Below are 15,579 nucleotides of genomic sequence, written 5' to 3'. Positions count from 1 at the left end.
CCTGAGCATTCAATTATATTTATTCACATTACTCTAAAAGATAGCTTGCTTTTGTGAACATCTTTGTGGGTAGGAATCTTTTTTTTTTTAGCAGTGTTTGGGAACAAAATGGGTCACAATCGCTAAGGAAGACAGGCTGCATGTTTTATTCACAAGCACATTTTGTGAACATTTATTGCTACATACACCCAGCTCTAGTGAAGATGGACTTCCCTAGTTTTCCTTCTCATTTATCCTCCCTTGGTTCTTATTTTTGTCTCTGTGCATTAACTGCAACCTATCAACATTTTCAGCTATCATGTGGAGAGAAAAAATAAAAAGAGTTTCTGGGAAACTATGCAAAAGAAAAAGTTTTTTCCCTCCTAAACCTTTTCCTTAAATTCAGTTATGTTGCTCTCATCTGGAACAGGCTAATGGCCATTTACACAGTCCATATCAGATGCAGCTGCGTAGTTTCTGCTGAGCAAAAATTTCTCTGGCAGAATGCCACTTCATTTACTGGCGAGTTGGTGTGCTCAGTGCGTCTCAGCTTGGACAGATTTTCACCACCTCCTACACCGGATTGCCAGGATGAGTCCCTGGCCAATGCCAGCTCTTTCCCTGCCCTTTGGGCAGATACCTCTTTGGCGATGTCGGCCCCTGGAGATCTGCCAGCTGTTTGGTTTCTGTCCTGGCCATGTAGTGGCAACTGGAGTTTCAGGGGCAATTTCTTCATGCTGTGTGCTCAATCTTACAGGTTTTCAGGGCATACTAAATACTGGGAGACACAGTCTTGCCCTGACCAAACACAAACAGCGCTGGTCACAGTGCAGCTCAGCCACCCTGCTTCTCAGGTGGCTTTGGGGACCAGGAGGACTTCTTACAACCCCTGCCACAGAAAACTGGAGAGGACATCCTGTTACAGGAGCCCAGACTTTCACTCTTGAAAGCTCTTAAGCCTCAGGCTCATCACCTCAGTGTGTTGGGCTCAGGAGGAGCAAACAGACCAAGAAAATATCAACCAACATATCTGTGTGTGTGTGTGTGTGTGTGTGTGTGTGTGTGTGTGTGTGTGTGTGTCAGAGCCTGTTAGTCAGGAAACAGAATGGAGCCAATGTCTTCCCCCCCTAGAAACCAATGCCAAGAGCATTGGATGGAGGAATTGAGGATGCAGTGCCTTGAGTGAGGAGGAGGAAGAAGAAGGGTTTCTGCCTTACCCAGCTCTCTTCTTTAAAGGTTGTTCCTTTCATCTGCCTGAGAAAGGTCAGTATGGAATAGGAAAATGATTTTTTAAAACCAGCTCTAAGATAAATTACTGCTTTCCTTGAAGTCAAAATAAAAAGCATCACCTTAAAAAAAAACAGAAGGAGGTGGAGGAGGGGAAAAATACACTCCCTTAACTTGTACTTTATTTACTATCTGGTGATATATTCTTATCTTTTGGGACTTTTTCAATGCTACTGCTCTTGGAGTCAGCAGTTGATACAGAGCACACTTGTGCAAGGACAGCTGCATGGGAGGGTACCAGTTTCCTACACAAACACTGAGAAACAGACCCAGATGGCTACAAGGATGTCAAGGCCAGAGAACCCATCCAAGTCCCAAAGTGGGACTGATCTCACCTCAGGTACTGTTGCCACAAGGTATGTGGGGTGGCCATCATGCTATATCCCCATCCAGTACAACAGGACCCCAGACGTTCCCTTGTGGTAAGGCCTTGCACCATGGCCTGCTATTCAAATAGGCCACCAGCATCTCCTTTCCATCAGATGCAAGGGAAGGAAACAGACTGGCAATGCTCCTGCACTTAAAACACAACACCCTCCTGGGTGAAGCCCTGCAAGCATTTCACAAATCTTAATTTGCTAAGTAAGCCCCACAGCTCTTCTTTGAAGCACTGAATTACTATTTCCATTTCACAGGCAGCAAAGCAAGGGCAGAGCAAGTGAGGGTGCTTGCATGAGATCCTGTATGTTCTCCATTACGAACTACTGAGCTTCCTGGCTGCAGTACAACCTGACTGAAGTGCTAAATAATATCCAGCATTTGTTCCCTTTTTATGTCCACAACAACCAGTAGCAAGAAGCATAGCTGCAAACTCATGGGGAATGGTTTGGGCACCCAAGAGCATGTGCTCAGAGACTCAGGGAGCAGAAACACCAGATGCATTAACCTTCTGTGAAACAAGATACAACTCATACCAAGGGTAAGGCAGGGCATGACTGATGCTAGCTAGCAGGAATATTTGCTTTCTAAAGAGGCAGGTTTCTAAGCACCTTCCTTGCTTCCCTTGGCTGCAAAAGGGTGGGAGGGGAGGAGCATAGAACACCAACAGGAAGAAGGAGCAGGAGCAGCAGCAGCAGCAGCAAGGCAAAACCAGCACGTGCATGAAGCTGTAGGACATCTAAGGTAGTTTCCTCCCAGCTGCTCTGCTTCTGGGTGCATGCATACCTGCTACATCCACAAGCTATGTTCCTACCATCCTTTCACTGGGGAGTCAAAGCAGTGTGTCATGTGCTTCTGTCACTGCACCAACATATAGTCAGTGCAGAGGGGAAAAGAGGCAATTATTTACCCTGCCAAAGCAAGGAGAGCACAAAAATGATGATGGGTGCAGAGCACACTGTCACAGCCAGATAACACAGGAAATGGGGAAGGCAGCAGCATTATCTATAATGAAGCAAAGGGTCGTGCATGGAGCAGCACCCCTACCCTTCTGGACGGTGATATGAGCATCCAAGTGTCTGGATGCGACTCACAGACCTCACCCCTCTTACATCACCACAAAAGACCCACTGAATCCCACTAAGCAAGACTTATCTCCAGTTTCTCTACTCAGGAATGCTACACCTCACAATCTACCTGCTTCATTCCAGGATTCATTTGCCCTTCCACTATATAGTCTCCAGGAGGGTCCCTTCCAGGCTAAATTAAGCCTTGATCCTACAGTTCTCCAGTTTTGAGAGGTCCGAGCCAAAGCACCACTTGAATGACAGTACTGCTCCTTACAGAATAATCACTTTTATCCTCAGTCCATCTTTGAGGGAATTGTTCTCAGTTTCAGCTTGAAAAAACAACATTCCTGTGGAGACACAGCTGCAGCTCTGTTAACATGACTGATCACCCAGAAACTTCTGAAGGAAAACTGGGCCATTTCAACTCACTGCACAAAGAGGATGCTGCCTCAAATTCTGCTTTGAGTCTTGAAGCTTTGGCAGCAGTGTGAAGGAGGTCTTTCAGTGTGTGAATCCAGATTACCCTCAACACACATGCAGAGCCCAACTGTATTTCAAAAGGTGGTTAAAAAGCTGTGGCTTCCCCATTAGAACCAACAAATCATCCTGATTAACACATGCATTTCACAGTATCATAGTCACATCCAGCTCACTACCCAGAACACAGATGGTGTTTGAAATGACCTTTTCAGCCTGAATCACCTCTTCAAGGATGCAAGGAGCAATAGGGAAAAGACTTTGTCTCCTTTGGCAGTCTGGATGATTATCAGTTACATAATCTCAGTCCAGAAGAAAATGGAGGAGCAGCATCAGCAGGCCACCCAGCTACCCACTTACTGGGTTTGCGCCTCTCACTGTGAAAACTGCAGGCTACAGTAAGCTTGTGCAAAGACTGAGCTAATGGTTACAACCAGAAATACACTGCCCTATCAGCCTCCTGGGGCTGTGGGGTTTCCAACATCCTTTTCACAAGAGCTGACACATACGGCTCTTCCAGCTTGCCTTGGGGGTCACTCCTCAAAATGTGGCCAAGCACCATTCACCCACATCCAGCCCAAAGTAGTCATCTTCTCAGCCGCAAGATAAATAATGTGCTCTAGCTCTGGCTTGCCTTTCTCAGCTGTGTCATCCAGGCTAACCTCTCGCTTCCCCACACAGAACAGCTGTCTCAATCCGGGCTCACATGTTTCCTAGTGATTCGGAGAAAACTCCAGGAACAAACTTGCCAACAAAGTTTTCAGGTTGACAAGCAGGTATTCTTTATTGCAGCGCTGGGAGACACGGGGATAGTCCTCCTCATGTGTGTCCCCGTATTGCTATACAAGCCACCCTTATGTAGTCCCTGGGCATACATACATATTCATGAGGCTACGTATGGATCACATCATTTTCCAGAGAGTTCCCCGCATGCGTACAGAATTGTGGTGCTGGTCTCTGAGGGTCGGTTACTTCTTCCAACAATCTTCATCACTTCTGGCAGCCTTTGAAGCATGCGCAGTAGATGCTCATACCAGTTTAATTGGTTCGTTAGCACCAGCGACATAATAATCCTCCCATTCTCCTACTTATCAGTTAGTTTAACTGTAGCCCATCCTGGACACCTGCAGTTCCCAGATACCCCTTATCCCTGTGTCCTGTTCTTCTAGGCTGTTTTTTCTTAAAGCTATGTCAACTATAATGATTTATCTTGTGAGAATTCTCAGTATGTTCTCTAGCAGTACTCTCTCTATATATTTTTCTCTATGTATCCTGCACTTCAGTAATTTTCCATTGCTACTGTTACAAAGCCATCAAACTTAACATTACTTAAAGCTACTTCTAAAGATTTCTATATCCCATCTTGTAATTTTGTGACCCCTCCCCCCCCCTTGTCTCACAAGGGACCTTCTGGGGGCTGCACCAGTTTTCCACTAACACTGCACTTTGTTTATACCCAGAGGTCTCAGGTCAGCAAGCCACTGGAGCCAGCAGAGCTGGAGCCATTGCTTTACTGTATGTGAGAGACATTTGTGTACTGTCTTTGGTTTGGCTGGGAACCCTGTGCAGGAGGCAAATGGAGCAGCAGAGCAAAACAAGCTGGAGATCCTCCTCAGCATCGCAGCACCAGCTGCCATCCCCTGACTGAGCAGATGAGAGAGCTTGATGAAAAATACAGTAACTTACGTGAAATCTGGCTCTGTTAGACGTAACTGTTGTGACTCAACACACAGTTGAGATGAAGGGATGAAAAATGGAAGTACCAGTGCCACTGCGCTAAAGAGACAGGCTGTCCCAAGGAAACCATGCAGGCCAGGCAGTACATCTGCTGGACATTGCTTCCTGCATCATGTCTGTTCTGAACAGAAGAAACAAATAAGAAAAGGAAACAAAATGAAGACCAATTTAGGACCCTAACCTCAGCAAGAGACCCATCAGACTGACGCCAGTAGAGGGGGGGAATTGGGCCCAATACCAAGGGGGCTGTTGGCACAGCACTGCAAGGAAAAGGCAGTGGAGGCCAGCTTCTCAGTGAGCTGTCTTTGAATCTATTTCACCTGAGAGTCTGCCACCGGTATCACCCTCATAACAAAAATGCTGCTTAGCACAAGATACTACTCACTCTCAGAGCCTGGCTATGCCTTTCCCAGGGGAGTCAAAGAGGCATATTCAGATGCAAAGCTCCCTCCCATACCACATCACAGTACACCACATCCCTTTCAGGTGAGTTGGCATCCATTCATCCTGCTTCAGCAGAGCCTCCCACAAGAGATGGATGCACTTAGGGTCATTGCAGACAGGGAAGAGGGACAGAGACATTTAGCATAGCTCCTTTTGCTACACATTGCCTTGGCACTGGGACAGGACACCATTAGCATCCAGGTGTGCAAAGGCAGAAGCTGGTTTTGCACCAAGCAAATCCCACAAAGCCAACACTTCTTGGTGTCATTCCCACACCTCCTTACAGCCCATCTCAATCAGAGGTGATTCACTCCAAGCAGCAGGAAGCTGTAATTTAACTGCAGAATGCAGCTCGAAAAGTACCTGAAATCTGGCTGGGGCTATAGCCCCTTCCTCAGGGCTCAGGCTGTGCTTCTGCAGAGGCTGGCAGCCCAGAGCAGGGACTGCACCCCTTGTAAATGCTTCAGCAAGACTGGTCCTTAAGAGCCTTGGACAAACCAGGCAGCAGTGAGGTGCAAGAAACCTCTCCAGGAATGGCCAAAGAGCAATGCTGAGTGCTCAGGATGGAGATGAGAGGAGACCCACACCACCTCCCCTTTCACAGTGCTGCAGCACAGCCTGGCCACCTCCCGTTCCAGCAACAGGGATCCCCTACCACAAGCGGTGCCCTCCCAAAAACCACAAGTCTTTGCTGACACCAGTGAGCCACCCCAAAGCCCCTCCTGGAGAGCCAAGCACCAACACTCACCACTTGTTGCATTCTGGCTTTCCACTGCTCCCTCAGCTCCAGCATATTGAGCAACCTATCTGTTAAACAAAAAGAGTGGCAATGGCAGCGCACTGCCCAGGGCCAGTGTGTGCCGGCAAGCCCATGCAGGTTGGATATGGCTGCCCAGCCTGTCCTGGCAAGAGCAGGGGTTTTGCTATTGCAACAGCAATGGAAGAATATTGCACCTCCCTGAGGAGGAGCCCAGTTCCTTGGCTCTATAGTACAGAGCACCTCACAGGGAAAAGTGCTCTATCAGAATGCTTCATTTTGTACCCTTGAAATAGGGCAAAGGATTCACCGAGAGAGGACTCACGGAGCCCATTTTAACAAGCCACACGTCACTGCAGGAAAAGGCTTTGGACAAATGTGATTTCAAGCAGCTCATCTGCAGCACCTTGCAGCTTAGTTGACAGCCTGAACAAGCAGGAGAGACAGGCATTAGGGAAAACAAGTCAGAAACAAGGCAGGAAAGGAAGACCAGAGGAGCAGAGACAGCCTGACAACAAAGGCTTGTCTGTTGTGGAGAAAGGAAAGTAAGTGTGTGCACGTGTGTCTGTGCAAAGAAAAGGAGTATATTTATACTTGAATTTGTGGAAAAGGTGCCTGTCTACACACAGTTTGTTGTAATATTTTATTACAGAGAAGATAATGTCTCTGTGCTTAGAAAGTGGAGACATACGTATAAGTGTGAGTTATATGTGGGCTCTCTGGGCACAGCTATAGAACATGAAATGTTTATTGTGTGCATGTGTCGACTAAGAGAGAGGGGTGCTAACCTGAGGAAGGGAATTGCAGGAAAGTGATGCAGTTAGGGCATAAGTGTATATAGCAAGGCTTCGTAGCAGAGCATGTAAAAAGCATTTTCTGGTAGAGCTTTCACACTTGAATCTGCAAGCACCCACGGAAGCAAGGACGAAACAGCGCGTGTTTGGGGTTGGAGGTAAAAAGAGTACAGTTCTGCACATGTGAGAGAGGGAAGACCACGGGATGCTCACGTTCCTAGAAGGGAAGCATAGCAGCGATGCTGCGCTGTGACCGCCTGTGTTAAAATTCACCCCATACACATTCTGGGAGCTTTATAATCTGTGATACTGATGTTGCACCCAGCCACCCCTCACTGCAGATGGGCTCTGTACATTTCTCAGGCCTGATGCCTCTGATTTGGAGTCTGATGGGCAGGATCTCTGGCTAAAACATTTCAGCCTTTGGAAAAGCAGGCTTTTCAGGGAGCAACATCCAGTCAGCAAAGAGGGCCAGCATGAGGCGGTGTTTCAAAAAGTGATGCTTTCAGCTTGCCATTCTTGCTTGCTGAGGTTGGGTGGTTTGTTCCTTTCTCCAAGCCCCACTGTGGTTTGAGCACAGGTGATGTTTTACTGAAACCTTCATGTTTCGTGGAGCTTTTCGGGGGGGGGGCCCCCCCGGCCAGGCAATTAATGCAGATCTGATTTTGAACCCTGAATCACTGCGTGGTTACAATAGACTTGCATGTGTTGTAGATGAGCATATTGCTGGGCACTGGTATGGGCATGGGTATGGAGAAGGATTTGGGGCACAGGAAGAGGGGCTGGATGCAGGCGGGAGAGGCACAGCCCACTGCTGCCCGCACACCGAGTGGAGCTTTGTGCTCTCCTTTCAAGCCACATTTTCAAGCAGCACATTTCCAGGAAGATGAAAACTGGTTTGTGTGAAGGAAAGGAAGGGGATGGCTGGGAAGAGACAAAAAGGAGAGGGAAGAGCCCTGCAGCAGACACGGCCTAGCACGAAACAGTTGTTTCAGGTGCCCTCTTCTGGCCTTGCTGGGGTTTCTCTTCGATCAAGCCAGAGCTCTCAGGACCCCAAAACCCTATCTTCTATGAGCAAATGTGTCTGGGTTTTGTTTTTTTGTGTTTTGGTTTGGCTTGTTTTCCCCTCACTCTATCTCATCCTCATGTGTGGAAAAGGAATCCCGCCAGAACCTTCCTCTACTCACGGTCAGGTCGTACCTCTGAGCTGCTGCAGCTGCTGCAGTTGACACCGTGAGCCAAAATAGTTAACCAGAGCAAGGAGTGACTTACACAGCAGGAAACAATATGATAAATTAAGCCAGGAGTCCTTTAGAAACTGAACACTTACTGTACTTAAGCAGATGTAACCCTGCAGGTTAATGTGCTTCCTGAAAAATACAAGGAGAAGGGTAGGAAGGAAGGGTGGAAGAGGACGGCATGAATGGGAACCAACAGAGACACATGCTTTCATAACTATATTTCCTTCAGGACTCCAGCCAAGATCGCCCTCCATCACACATAAAGGGAAGCATTTCAGGGGTGGAAAGATGAAGGATTTTGATCTAAACCATAAGGGGACCCATGAATGAGACAAAGGGCATTGGTACAAATTTTACTGGGAGAGGCTTCAACTTGGTATAATTTTTTTACTGTGGGAACAACTGGCACAGCCTCCCTAGGGATGTGGTGGAGTCCCCATCTCTGGAGGTTTGCATGACACAGCTGGACAGGATGCCAGATAATCTCACCTAGATTCCCTTTATTGTAAAGGGCTGGACCACATGGTCTCTGAAGTCCCTTCCAACTGTTCTACAGTTCTATTTAAAACATGGTGAAGAAATCCCGGCATCTCTAAAAACAAAACCATGCCAGTGTGTCTGATTTGGGAGGCTGCTTTCAGTTCCCTGTTTCCCCCTGCCCGGGCTGTGGTTTGCATTCCAGTTCTTCTGCCAGAATTAGCATCATCAGATTTTCCAGCACTCCTTCTGCTGTGTAAGGAAAGAGGAGGCACTTACAGGACAAAGCCATTAGAGGCTGGGAAAGACATAAAATGAGCTGCAAGGCCCTACACCCACTTCTGCCCTTCCATTGCCACTCAGCCTTGAGCACATCCCAGATTCTGAGCCTTCAAAGCTGCTTTTTGTCTTCCAGAAGACAAGTCATCTCAGTGTACTATGGGGACATTTGCCACGTGCTGTGTAAGTGGCAGAACATGTCTGAGCAGCTGGAAGAGGAACCAAAACTTGAACTTGATTGTAGTGGAGATCACAAACGGAAACTAGTGACTGATGTGTTTGGAATACAAATAACAGAAATCAAATGTTTAAGAAAAATCTCTAGCCTTGACTATTCAGATCTTCTTGGGTGCATAACATGATCTAAATTAGATGGGCCATTATTCTATTTGTGCATTGGGCTAATCTTTCTTACAGGCACAAAACACACTACTGGGGAGGTACATGAAGGACCACTGAGTTCATGAGTTCGGATTAGCTCGTGAAGCTTGTGACAGTAACAACTTTTCCACTTCCTGTTCTAGGAAAAGCCTTATGGCTCCCAGATACTCCCAAGCCTATTAGTCAGGATGTAAATTAGCACAAGAGAGGAGTAAAAGGCATGGGAGGAAGGGCACAGAGCCACGGCTGGATTGTGCTGTTGTTGTCCCACTAGATGACAGCACCAACATGTTCTTGCACAACCCGCTCTGCCATCAGCACCAACCTGGCTGCTGCAGACAGGCACTTGATGCTTCCACTTCTTGTCCTGATAGCACAGCTGAACAAAGCTCTCAGGCCAAATCCTGCAGGACAGGGCTTTTTACAGGAGTTGGTGGGTAGTTCTGTGCTGTAAATTGCCTTCCCTGCCTAAAGGTGTGTGCCAGGAGCTGACTAACAGGTGCTGTGCTTACGTACAGCATTCCTAAAGTGTTTTGACCATTGTATGGCCAGCTCACAGGTTCCTCTTCTCCTCCAGTGAGACCAAGCAGCCACTAGTTCCCTGAGCAGCAGTGGGCTAGCTGATCCTTGAACATGGGTCTGGCTTTGTGTCTCCTTCTTCAGCTATGCTATTCATCACTCAAGGTAGAAATGTTAAGTCAGGACAACTGGAAAGAGACAGTTCAGGGTCTAAAATAGGCATAGCATAAAATTCCCATGCTTCATGCACACAGTTTGCCCCAGGGAATGTTTTCAGTGGCATGGTTCAAGTAGGGCTTCCATCCTGGCTCACTCTGGGTTATACCTAACTGAAGTGGTGGTAACTACATGTCCAGCTTGCCAAAGCTACCAAGAGACCCATGGCAAAGATCCATGGCCTGGGTTCCTGCCTGAAAATACAGACTCCAGGATGCAGCTGCCCCATGAGACCATCTACTTGTATCACACAGCTGCACAACACTTGGAGCTGGGAGAAGGTCCAGAGCACTACTGGGCTAAGCCTCAACAGTCCCATGGAGAAGTATCGTCTTGTATCACTTCTTCCACCTCACCTTCCTGCAGCAGGATTTTTTTCAAAAGGATTCAGCATCTTCTTTTTTATAGCTTGAAGAAGCAGAACTTTTGCTTTCCTTCTGATCAGCCTAGGCCTCTAAACCATTCCTCTGTGCTATTTCTCACTGGGGCTTCAGAAGCACATGTCCTTCAAAATACAGGAGAGGGAGAGGACCAACAATTCTCACGGTTTAACGTATGTGTACGTTTGTTGAGACAGCTGCTTTGGTGCCCTCCAGTAGTGGTGCAGTTTTTCATCTCTAGATAAGACATCATGCTTGCATTTGCTTCAGGTGCTCTGTCAGGTATGTTCTTCTCTAGCACAGATGCTCTGAGAGAAAGAAGATTCACAGCTGCTTCTACAGTTGCCTTCTTGAAACACCTCCCCTCGCTTGTCAACAACCCATCTAACCCTGGCACCATCTCTTCAAAGCTGCAGTTTGCTGCTTTTCCTAAAGCTGACCCAGTTTTCTTGATGTGATGTTCTCAATATCAACAGGAAGCATTTGGTATTCAGAGACATACAAACTCTTTTCCCTAGAACACACCCCAGGAAAGCTCTCCCTGTGGTACAGGGATGCCAAGGAAGAGCTGCAAGATAGAGCCTGTTAAGGGGGAGTACTTTGGCAGCAATAGCCAGGAGCATATTTGTTGTTCTCAGCAGCATGAAACTATGTGGCCTGAATGTGGTCCATGTGTGGCCTGAATTTCTAGGCAAAGTAAGATGTTCGATACATAAATAGGGTGAGGACAACACTTATTTTCACCCTTTTACCCATATTAAATGGACCTTCCTTTGGTACACCTTGGACACCCAGCAACTCCTCGAACACTCAGGATTTAACTTCCCCTACAGGGGCTAAAGGCTCCTACAAGTCACTTGCTGTGCAGACATTTCTTTCCTGTCAGTGCTTTTTAAAAAGAAAGTTATGTTACTTGGTTCCTCTTCTGCAGTGGCTAGCTTCTGGCTAAACTGGTCCCTTTTTTAAATGGCTAAAAAGAGAAACAGAGTCTATAGAAATTGTAAGCTCAGCACAAGAGCGTTTGAGGTTTTACTGGTTGAGTTTTGGGCTTGGGATAAAGGCACTTCCCCTGTAATAGGATCCACATCCTCATTCTGCCATTCACTTGCACTGGCTCTGGCTACTGAAATCACACTGAAGCAGACAAAAACTGAAGTTTTGGCTACGACAGTGACCAGTGTGCCAGCAGCACTCAGGCCTTGCAGTCACCCTAGTGTTGTGCAGCCTACTGGCTATACAGCCATTCATACAGTCCAGTGTTGTACAGCCATTCCCAGAAACACAGCTCCCTCAGGTGGTGTGTTTAAAAGCTGTAAAATCTCCAGGAAAGCAGAAATGGAATAAAACATTGACACCAGCACAAACCAATACCTACAAGTACTCCCTTCTCAGACAAAAGGGGAATTCAGGACGCCATCCCCAGTAGGAAAATGGCCAGGAGCATTGCAGGAGCATCCCAAGCCTACAGACCACCCTCCCAGGTTTCACCATCTGCCTAGTCCTCAGGGCAGGGAGAGCCACCAAGAGACAGGACACACCATCAGCGTGAGATGAGAGGTCAGGAGTAAGAGCAAAGCAGGGCACGCCCACAGCCTCCTGGCACAGAGCAGGGAGCTTACCAAGTTTCTGCTTAGCAAAGCCCTTCAGTGAAGCTCACAGCAAACACAGGCAGCTCTGGGGCACCCAGCCAAATGGAGAAAGCACCAAAGCAGGCTTTGGGAAGAGCACATCATAGAAACAAGAGAGGTGCACACATATTTTGTGGAAGAAAAGCTAGAAAGCCAAGCACCCATGCGTAGGAACTCACTGGCAAACAAGCGTCCCTTTACTTCATTCCCACTCTTCACAGAAAACCTCATCTTGCCTCTATGTCGTGGTTTAAGCCCAGCCGGCAAAAAGAACCATGCAGCCCCCACTTCCTCCCCCCCACTCCTGGAGAGCTGGGAGGAGAATTGAAAGAATGTCACTCCCATGGATTGAGATAAGAACAGTCCAGTAACTAGGGTATAACATAAACCACTGCTGCTGCCACCAATAATAATAATGATAAGGGAAATAACAAGGGAAGAGAATACCACCACTCACCACCTGCCAACCGATACCCAGCCTGACCTGAGCAGTGATGTAGCCCTTCCGGGTAACTCCCCCCAGTTTATATAGTGGACATGATGTGCTGTGGTATGGAATAACTCTTTGGCTAGTTTGGGTCGGGTGTCCTGTCCCCACCTCCTCCCAGCTTCCTCTCCTCCCTGGCAGAGCATGAGACTCAGAAGATCCTTGGTCAGACTAAACATTATTGAGCAGCAACTAAAAACATTGGTGTTATCAGCGCGGTTCTCAGGCTGAAAGTCAAAAACACAGCACTGCACCAGCTACTAAGAAGGAGAAAAATGGCTGCTACTGCTGAACCCATGGCACTCTATCACAGGAAGAGGAGTTGGTCTGACTCTGGCTGCTAACAGCAGCAGTCCCAGACTGTCCCAGCAGGCATCACACTTCAGCATGAGTCTCTTCAAGCTTTAGCTGCCCTAATGCACCAACCTTACTGCCTGTCCCCACTTCACTGCTGTTCAGCCAGGGAGCCGTAAGCACAGGACTGCATTTCTGGGATACCTGCAGACAGTTTTGTTTCAGAGCTGTTCCCTCTGATTGCCAGCAGTGCGTGTGCCATGCATGTCTCTACTCACACCCCTCTGCCTTTGCCCCATGCTCACTCACCTGCCCCATGCCACCCAAGAGGGTTGAAAATGAAAGCGGGTATTCGTATGGGAGGCCAGAGAGCAACTCAAAATGCTTGCCTGTTATTGTTATGTAGGCAGAGAAAGCGCATGGGAAATGCAACCAGTGAGAATGACTGCACAGACGGCGCCTCTGTTGTGTGGTTATCTCTTCCTGTCATCTCAAAAACTACATTTCAGAGGCACCAAAGGCAGAAACTGTCTAACAATATCACCCAAAACAAAGGCACACAAGGCATCAGAACCATGTTGAGATCAGTGCTGCTCAGAGCCAAGTGGGCAGAGCCAAACACCTTATTTCTCTGCTCTAGTCTTTGGCCTCTCCTTCCCTCCACATGTACTTCGACTGAACCAGCAACTTACAGCAGTGATGCATGTGCCAAGGTGGAGAGAGCAGGGCCTCCTGGCACCACAGGCTCTGAGCAGACGGGGCTCAATGCATGCCCAGCAAGACTTGGAGAAAGGGGACTCACCATCAGCTGTCCACTTCCCATGGCAGGAGACAGCAAAGAGGTGTATCCCTCTTCCATCCTTTCTGAGATGCGATCATGCCAAACTGCTGACAGCAGCAAAGCAACCTTGAGCAGTTCTTCCCAGGGCAGGCATGATGAAGAGAAACTGTGCTCTGAAGCCAAAGGGGGCACCTTGGCAGCCATACTGACGTGTATATAGGTGGAGTGCTGAGGTGTCACTCAAAGAGGAAAAATAAGCCAACCAGAGTGGGTATTTCATAGGACGGAAAGCTAGAATAGAAGTTAACACTGTAGCAGGGCAGCCTGGGGAAGTGTCACAGGAGGTGAGAACAAGGCAGCTGGTCCTGGGATTGAAAAAGAGGGGGAAGCAGGATCCAAGGCACCAAGGCATCCAGTGCATGCCCCCTGACCAAAGGGTAAATTGCAGCTCAGACGAATGCTTTCCAAGAAAGAGAAGCCACATCCCAGGACTGTGGACATAAAATACACAACTCAAAACCTGATTCTTGGTTGTCCAGCTTGTCTTAGGCAGCTGTTTCTGTGCCTCCCCATCCCATTGTACAGCCCTGTTGTCCAGTGTGCTACATGCACAGAGCCTGACCTATCTGCTGGCCAGCTCAGCTAGTACCTGCCCTCCTCCTCTACCCCAAACCCCAGCTGGGAAGCCCTGGACAGTAGATGGCAGATGCCCATACTGATCCTGACATGATGTAGCTCCTCATGTGCCTGCTCCTCTCTGCACCAGAAGCTCAAGGGGAGCAGCAGCCATGTCATGGTGCTCTGCCACAGGCTTTGGGAAGGCTCATTCATTTGGGTCCCTGCTGTTCTTGGGGAGAGAGCAGCTCCCTTTGCCAAGGAGGAAAACCTGAGGTGATGATGTCTTGAGGTCTGTCAGAACTTTAGGTCTGTCAGAATGGAGAAGGGAGCTGGGAGGGAACACAGTTCCAGCTGGGGTTTATTTCCGTATCAGAGCCTGACATTTTTTTTTGCAGAATAAGGATGAAACCTGTGTCTTTTCCCCATAGCATCATTCTGTCAGCATCCCAATAAAGACATTTGAACTAGCCAACGTTTCCTACTTGTCCTTTTACAGGCTCAGAGTTTTATTTTAGAAATTACATGATCTAGCTCCAGCACTGCCTGTGCCAGGAGTGAGAGAGCCTCCCCTGGACTGCCGAAGATCTGGCTGACATACAAGTAGGTCTCTTCTACTAGAAAGGCCAAGTTTGGGCAGCAAATGCTGCTGATGTCACATGGATTAAGACTGAGATGCAAGATTTGTATCTCATATACAACCAACCATTGCTCTTTTGGGTGCACATCTGGTGAGTGCTGCAGGACCACAGCATGACTACAGACCTGCTTGGGTCACTAGACTGCACAGAACAACACAAAGCGAAACTGAGCCCAGCTAGCACCCAGGCAACATCAACTACATCTCCCCAGTCAGAGAGGACAAGGCAGCATCCTTACAGAGCACGGCTCAGCATGTCAGCCCTGCCATCTCATCCCCTTTAAGAAGAATGAGGAAAAACACTTCACTTTGTGTGACTCACTGATAGATGCATCTATGAAAGAAGAACCAATAAAGGTTTCAATGAGTATCGCTACAGCCCATCACTTCCTCTTATTTCTTAGGTCATGCTGTCAGCTTGTTTTTCAGAACTAAAACATCCTCTACAGCATAAATCCCTGAGATTTGAATGCTCCATGACACACATTCAGAAGAATTGCTGACTTTTCAAGCAGGCACCAAGTAGAACTGGAGACTGTACAAGTATCGTCTGTTGCAGTGGATCATGCACAAACATGAGACATTGCAAAAATAATGGTGACTATCAAAAAACAGGTGTCAATCAAAAATAAGCATTGTTCTGAGAAGACTCCCATTCTGCAGGGTACTCTGTGCTCTTAGTATTTGCTTGTTTGCCTGATGGAGGACTGTGTTTGGT

The sequence above is a fragment of the Neopsephotus bourkii genome, unplaced genomic scaffold (assembly GCF_033783945.1).
Source record: "Neopsephotus bourkii isolate Nb327-2 ecotype Australia unplaced genomic scaffold, CSIRO-AGI_Nbou_v1 NB_1446, whole genome shotgun sequence".
In the NCBI taxonomy this organism is placed as follows: Eukaryota; Metazoa; Chordata; class Aves; order Psittaciformes; family Psittacidae; genus Neopsephotus; species Neopsephotus bourkii.
This window is presented reverse-complemented; position numbering follows the sequence as displayed.